Below are 8,022 nucleotides of genomic sequence, written 5' to 3' on the forward strand. Positions count from 1 at the left end.
AAACATTGTACAAAGCAGAATGTGATAAGTGATGCCACTAACAAAACTAACAGTGTAGCCAAATCATTTTCTGCCAGACATGCTAATAGCCCGTTCAGACTATACCCTTATACGATGACTAAGGGCCATGGTACAATAAGAAAAGTAGATGCATCGACAAATTGCTACAACAAAGCAACTTTTTTTGTAATGTAAACTGTCAACATTTTCGCCAAATGGTCTCTTGTTGTCTCTTTTTATCGCTTTTGTTTGTCTATAAAGTGTAGACATGCTATCTCTTTCTTACCGAATCATATGGTTTTTTGTTTTGATTTTTCATGGCGAATTCATAGTTTTTTGACGTTTTAGATTCGATCAGCTGGGCTGAGGCATCTACCTTTCGGCAGCGTTAATTTGCATTAACTGCCTTAATTCAAATTAATTCGTGGATTATCCACATTCATAATAAACAAAATCAAAGGAAATTTAAACTGAATTTAGCAATTTCAATATGGCAATGCTGTTAAAAATAAATTGTATTTTGTGAAATTTCCATGTTTAAGAGAATAAAAAGGGAAAGCAAATCTTCAAAATATGTAGTGGTCTTTCGCGAGTAGAATAGCAGCTAATCGTTTTAAACTCCTTCTTTTTCAAATTTTTGTTTTCACAAAAAATTGCATTACCCACCATACCAATTCTACCGAAAATGATATCTTCCTCCAATGTTTTTTAAAGTTTTGCAATATTTTTATAACATCAAAAAGACTCAAAAATATCGCGAATAAATTAAATCTATGTTTGCTTCATCGTGGTGAAAAGATCAAAGGTAGAAAGTGTATTTTTTTCCCATATTTTGGCGAACTTTTGTAAAGCTTTATGAAATGGTCTGCTGGGTACAAACAACCAACACAAACAGCTGTTTCAGAAATGCAGATGCTATCGTCTATCAGACTGAAAAATTAATTCAAATTAGGACATTTTTAATGCAAATTAACTCTGCCGTCTGTCGGCTTATTCCTAGTTTAGCTACAACCGTCGGATAAATCTGAAATTTTTACCATAGATATTTCTCGATGCCCTGATTACTAAAATAATAAAAGGTGCTATTTTAAGCTTTCATTTGATACCCATATCGGTTCAGAAAACCCGGTTATATATCCGGTTTTTTACCCATAATTTCGGTTCAAATAATCGGATAAACGGTTATGACCGCCGGCAAAATTTTATATTTTCATAATCAGGGCATCGAGATCTATTTATGGTGAAAATTTCAGATCGATCGGACGATTATAGTCAAACTAGGAATGTTCCATTAAGATTTTATCTAATTCTTTATTTGCTCTTTAGTTAGCATTAAGGTAGAGTTACATTAGGCAAATATTTGCTCCAGCGACCGGCATTGTGCGCTTACTAAGATCAGTAATACATTGAATTTATGCTCACTCATCAAAATATGACGTAGGGATATGAGGTTGTAAAAAGGTCATAACCCTATTATTTACATTTTTCAAACAACTGTAAACACAAAGACAGAAAAATAAACAGAAGCGGAAAAATAGGGAAAATATTAAATAAAAATAAAATGGATGTATCTTTCTTTTAATATAAATTGTTAACAACATATTTAATAGCAATTTGTCATGTTATTTTGTGCAGTATTCCATTCCAATTTTAATTTTCAAGCAATTCTTTTTGCAAATTCGCTTATGTATACGTAAACAAAGATCAGCTGACTGGCATCTTATAGGTCATTTAGATATGACATCATTAGCCGGATTTAGCCCATTATTAGGTTTTATTTGCTAAATCCAGTCAAAATCTACCAGATTTCCTATACAAAAATAAAGCTCTGTTCCAGAACTAAAAAGTTTTTACAATTTTTACCACTTTTACACATTTTGCGTTCCCGTACACAAAATTTATATGAAAATCGTTTACGACTTTTACAACTTTTACGACTTTTACCACTTTATAAAGTACGGGAACAGGCCATAAATCTTCATATTGAACAACTCTGTTTTTTGCAACATGTTGCTAGAAAATACAAAAAATTGCAAGCTGGCACAAGAAACAAGGTAGATGCATCGGTGAATTGCTATACTAAAAATGATTTAAAATATAAAAATTTGTAAACAAGGCGGAACAATTAAATTTGTTTTGATGTACAAAGTTGATTTTAGTCAACCAAGACTAATATTTATGATGTCTAAACCATGGTAGAACAAGAAAAGGTAGCAGCAATACCCAGCTGACTGAACTGGGTTGTAGTGTTAGTGTCAAATTCCATTCGACATTTTATGTATTTATTTCTATGTTCGATGTATATTAGGGATATATATTTTTGAAGAACAAATTTATTCATCAGAAAAAAAAAACTATTTCCCATAAAGACGGCTTCATATCATTGACATGTAACCTCCTCCAGGTCCGAACGACATGCCGCACACTAAAACACCGCTTATAGAGGCGGTACAATATTTGTTAATATGTGTGGTATTTTGTTAAACTTGAAAAGAATAAAGCCCTAATAAACATGTGCTTTTTTGTTTTCAAAAGCAAATGATTGAAACATCTTCTCTTTTTTCAATGAATTACCAGCGACCCGAAACATTTTTGCAAGTATTCTACTTTCTGCGAGAAATTATGCATTTAGTGGAATGATATGGAAACATTCAAATTGAAAATCTAACGAGTTTTCATTCATGTTTTCCAAAATATTCAATCAAATGTGAAAAATTATTAGTTTTTTAAATTCCAATAATTTATAGACATTTCGTTGTTTTGTTTACATTTACGTTGACACTAAGGTTTACAAACAAAAACAAATTCCTTTGTGGTTGTTGTTCGAGTTGTATTTGTTGTAGTATTAACTTTACCTTGTATTTGTTCTACCATGTGTCTAAACGATAAAATTATTCTTTATTTTCTCTTTAGTTAGCATTAAGGTAGAGTTACATTAGTCAAATATTTGCTCCAGCGACCGGCATTGTGCGCTTACTAAGATCAGTAATACATTGAATTTATGCTCACTTGCTCTCAGTAAGCGCACAATGCCGGTCGCTGGAGCAAATATTTGCCTAATGTGACCTTACCTTTAGTAGCATAATGTGCTAACATTTTCGGTATTAAACAATAAATTTGTAATTTGACGTATGTTTTTTCAGATGAATTCAATTTAGAAAAAATTCTGTTGACGTTTTAAATTCGATCAGATGGGCTGATGCATCTACCTTGGTAATTGTGCTATGAACAAAAATCAGCTGACTGCCATTTAAATCCTCCAAAATGTATATCTAAATGCAATGAGATTTGTACTGGATTTATTAAATCCAGTCGAGGTTTTATGGCTAGTCTAAATGAGCTATTATATCATTTTAGACTAGTCTAAACAACTAGGATTTGAAAGTTAGATTTAGAAATCGAGTCGATTTAAAATGACTAGTCTAAACGGGCTATAAATTCTTTTTTAAAACTTCTATATTCATTTATTTAATTTTAAACGCATTTTGCATTCAATTCTATACAATATCTGCCAAATAAATTACATAAACTCCCAAAACACCTGTTTTAAGTGCAAGTGTAAAATAGCTCTGTTCCTTTACGTGCAAGAATCTTCAACTTTTACCACTTTTTACTCGAAAAGCGTTCCTTTACTTCAGACACCATACAATTCATATGGTAGCTGTTTACAACTTTTACTACTTCTGCCGGTTTTACCATTTTTAAAAGTAATGGGGTTTCTACACGGTATGTTTTTTACATATTCATGCATAGCAACTGCCACTTTTTTTCGGCCATATGTAATTCCTTCTGCACGGCCAAATTTTTTTCTTCATTCGTTTTTTGTTGTTTTCTTTATTTATATCGCTTACAAACAAAACAGCTGTTTACCTTTGGTTGTACAGACGAGAATAGAGCGCGTTCTATTCGAAAAATATACATATGTATGAACATAACACTTTGATGCATTGAAATTTCTGTATGGTTCACACCATGTGTACAAAATTTCGATTTGTAAATAGTGGCAGTTGGTATGCACAAATATGTAAAAAACATACCGTGTAGAAACGCTTTAAAGGAACAGACCAAATGCGTTTCAAACGTATTAACAAGGTATATTTATAGAAGGTAGTTGCATCAATTACAACAACTAACAATTTTACACAAAATAAATTGTTATTGAAAATAGTACGTTTACATTTACGAAATCGAGTGGATTTCAGATTTCTTTGCGTATACGTCAAATATAAACTAAGCTTCGTTCCCGTACTTTTTAATGGTAAAACTCGTAAAAGAGAGAACTGCAAAAAAATTGTTCCTACACACAAGTTTTCTGAAATAGTTCGGGAACGGAAAAATGGAAAATACGTCAAAAAAACTGGAACAAATGTCAAAGTCGGCGTATCAGCCAATCAGACGGCGGCAACCATGTTACTATTTTTTTACTCGCCCAAATTTGTCGTGTAAAAAGTTTTTAAAGAGAGCGTCATTCAGCGCCATTTTTGTTTAAAGAGAAGTGAACATTTTACAACTTTTTTGTGTACGGGAACGCTTTTTCGAGTAAAATGTGTAAAAGTCGTAAAAATTGTAAAAACTTTTTAGTTCTGGAACACAGCTCTAATCTGAAATCCCTGGATGGAATTTTTATTTATAATTTTATCAGAAATGATGCCCAAGTTTACAGAAACGTTGCATGTGTTTTCGGCATAAAACGACACTGAACGGGCTGATTGTTCCAAGGCCTTAATACTACGTTTCACTTATGGGCCAAATACATTCGGTCCGTTATTTTTCAATATACGGGACAAGGGAGACTTCTCTCATATCAACAATGAACGGAAACAAACAAAACGATTCCCGTACCAATCACACAAAGCCACAAACTTTTCGGCTTCTCTGAATAGTTTCATTCTCACAACCAAAACAAAACCACAAACTTTTCAATGTAAAAAGATGGAAACAGTACGATTGCTGAATTGTAACTTCTGCTATGCTTTGCCGAGTTATTTCATTCACCACCGAAAAAAAAAGATTTTTTCGGAAACGTTTGCCGTGCGTTATGGTCAATGACACACTCAGGCATACACACACACATGTGATTGCTTAACAACCCTATAAGTCAGCATCAGCATACCACAGTGAATTTTATCAACCACCAAACGTTTTCGATTTATTCACATGTGTTTAGTACTATTTAGTTTTCTATCTGCTCTTGTGGAGTGGGGTACTTTTCGCTTATCGTTTTGTTCGTACTCACGAATGTAAATAAAACAAAACTAAACAGCAAGCTCCGCCAACGTGGGTTTTGTTTCGTTGTGTATTGTTCCTATGGAAAATACGAAACGAAACGATTGGAAATGTTATTTAAAGTATTTTTACGTACGCTGCATATCAATGAGTGCACCCCTATTCAAATTAGCTGTATGATATGGGACCTACAGTTTATCGCCGAGTCCGAACGGCGCGTCCTAAGAGACCACTTGCAGAGAAGTTTTACATGGCTGAAATACTCAGGGAATGTCGCCAACATGGGTATTTTGCTACCGTTGAAAAATGTTTGATGTTAGCCTCGCCGGGGAATCGAACACACGACCTTCAGCGTGCAAGGCGGGTGTGCATCCTATTTGTCAATTCATGCGTCAAAAACAACGACCACATGAAAAAGTACATAGTCCCGGTCCACACTAGTATGAATTTCATTAAAAAATTTCATGAAATTAGGGTTCTTAGCTCGAATTTCCCACTACAGCATTTTTATGATTTTACTCTACTATGGAACTCGATCTAGAGACGCATAATTTCGTGTCAAAATTTCAGTGAAATTACTGTAGTGTGGCCCGGGACATATTTACAAATTTGTCGTGTGGTTGTTGTTTCAAGCGCAACGCGTCGCTAAACGGACCGTATATATTAAGGCCGCGGCACATACGGCGCGTTGAGCGTCGCGTTACAACAACCAATAACAAACTTGGCATCACTTACACATTTTTCATATGGCAACGGATTAGGCCCTTTATAGTACGGTTACACTAGAATTTTTTGCGGGGTTAACCCACTTCGAGAGGATTTATTTGACGTTTGAGCTATGGAATTGACATTTTAAATCCAAACCCACTGGGTTAATCCGCTTAAGTGTAACCGGGGTATTACACTTTTTTTCATGTGGCTGTTGATTTTAAAACCGAAAATATTTACAATGTTTCTATAAAGTTAAGCTGAAAACACATTCAACGTTTTAGTAATGTTTCGGGTCATTTCTGGTAAAAGAATAAAATACAAAGTGCTGCCAAGATTCTTTTTTTTTCGTTATTCTTCTACCAGAAATGACACACAACTTTACTCAAACTTTGGATGTGTTTTCAGCTTTATACTATGTTTACATTTACGAAATCCATTCGATGTCATCTGTCAATTTCTTTGTGTATACGTCAAATGAAAACTCATCTGAAATCGATTGGATTTCATTTGACATTTGGGCAATGGAATTGACAGTTGAAATCGAGTGGATTTCGTAAATGTGAACATAGTAATAGGCTTAATTTCTGATTTCATTTTACCGATTTTTGTCGGTATCTCAAAAATGAGTTACAGAATTCCACTACTGATCTAAAGGCCACGGCAAATACGGTCCGTTGAGCGTCGCATTACAACGGACCGTATGTGCGTCGCGTCACGCGCCAAATACACCAACCACATGAAAAAAGTGTAAGTGATGCCAAGTTTGTTTTTGAAGTTTTTATGTGGTTGTTGTAATGCGACGCTCAACGGACCTTAAGCGTCATTTCTGGTAAGAGAGGCGATGCGGTACGCGTTGCCAAGTTTGTTCTTGAAGTTTCCATGTGGTTGTTGTAACGCAGCGCTCAACGCGCCGTATGAACACTTCAAGAACAAACTTGGCAACGCGTCGCACAACTGACCGTATGTATTTGGCCCATAAGAAATGTAAAAATATAATTGGTCTGTTCCTTTACTTTAAAAATGGTAACAGTGGCAAAAAATGGTAAAAGTGGTGAACTGCTCCCATATAAATTGTATGCTTGTTAACGTAAAGGAACGCTTTGCAGGTTAAAAATGGTAAGAAATGGTAACCTCAGGCAGGTAAAGAAACAGAGCTAATATAATTCCTTCCCATTGTTATTATCTACGCGTAGTTATCTATGAGTTCCAAGATATCCCCCGTGTAAGTCCCGGGCCACACTAGAGTAATTTCAATGAAATTTTGACATGAAACTTAGATTTTTTGGAAAAAATGCATAATTTCAAGAAACTAGTGTATACGGTTTCTTGTGTTCTGCAATTTTGCTTTGTTGCAATATTTATATGAAACAAGCAGACCGTCTTATTTTACATTTTCTTTTACTTTCATGTCAAAATTTTAGTAAAATTACTTTTAGTGTGGCCCGGGACCAAGCAAAATTTCATAATTTCAATCCATAGGTAACGTTACTGGGTCGAAAACGGCCGTGTTAATTACACCAAGGATTTTGCCTGATTGATCGTTTCCAATGTGTTAAAAATTGTAAAACGCTGCCTCGGTAAATGGCACGTAGAAGTTACCAAACGCGTAGGTAAAGATAACTAATATGTAGCTACCTAAACACCGGGGTGTATATCAGGATTTCGTGAAGTCCAGTGGATTTTAGAGCACAAGTGTAAACATGGCATTAGGCTGTAAATATTAATCTAATACCCCGGATACACTATTGAAGGTTAACCCACTGGGTTTAATATATCCAGTGGGTTAATCTTTGCTGGTTACACTTAGCTTTTCGAGGATATAAACTGTCAGCTAATGTTTGTTTACGTATACATACAAAATAACTAATAAAGTCGTGTTTTACATTTTTACAAGTTCTCGTATGAGATATCGTCCCCTCTTTGCTCATATTGGTATATTTTACACACAGGGATACATTTTTGTATCATGGTATCAAGCGTACTTTTTGTTAAAAATGTCTAATGTAAAAAAATAAATAATTTTATGATTTTCAAATAACTTTAGATTTATTACCTCCATAAAATCTCATGCGACCAATCGTAAAC

This window comes from Musca autumnalis, unplaced genomic scaffold, assembly GCF_047663935.1.
Source record: "Musca autumnalis isolate F117 unplaced genomic scaffold, ASM4766393v1 scaffold_4, whole genome shotgun sequence".
Lineage (NCBI taxonomy): Eukaryota > Metazoa > Arthropoda > Insecta > Diptera > Muscidae > Musca > Musca autumnalis.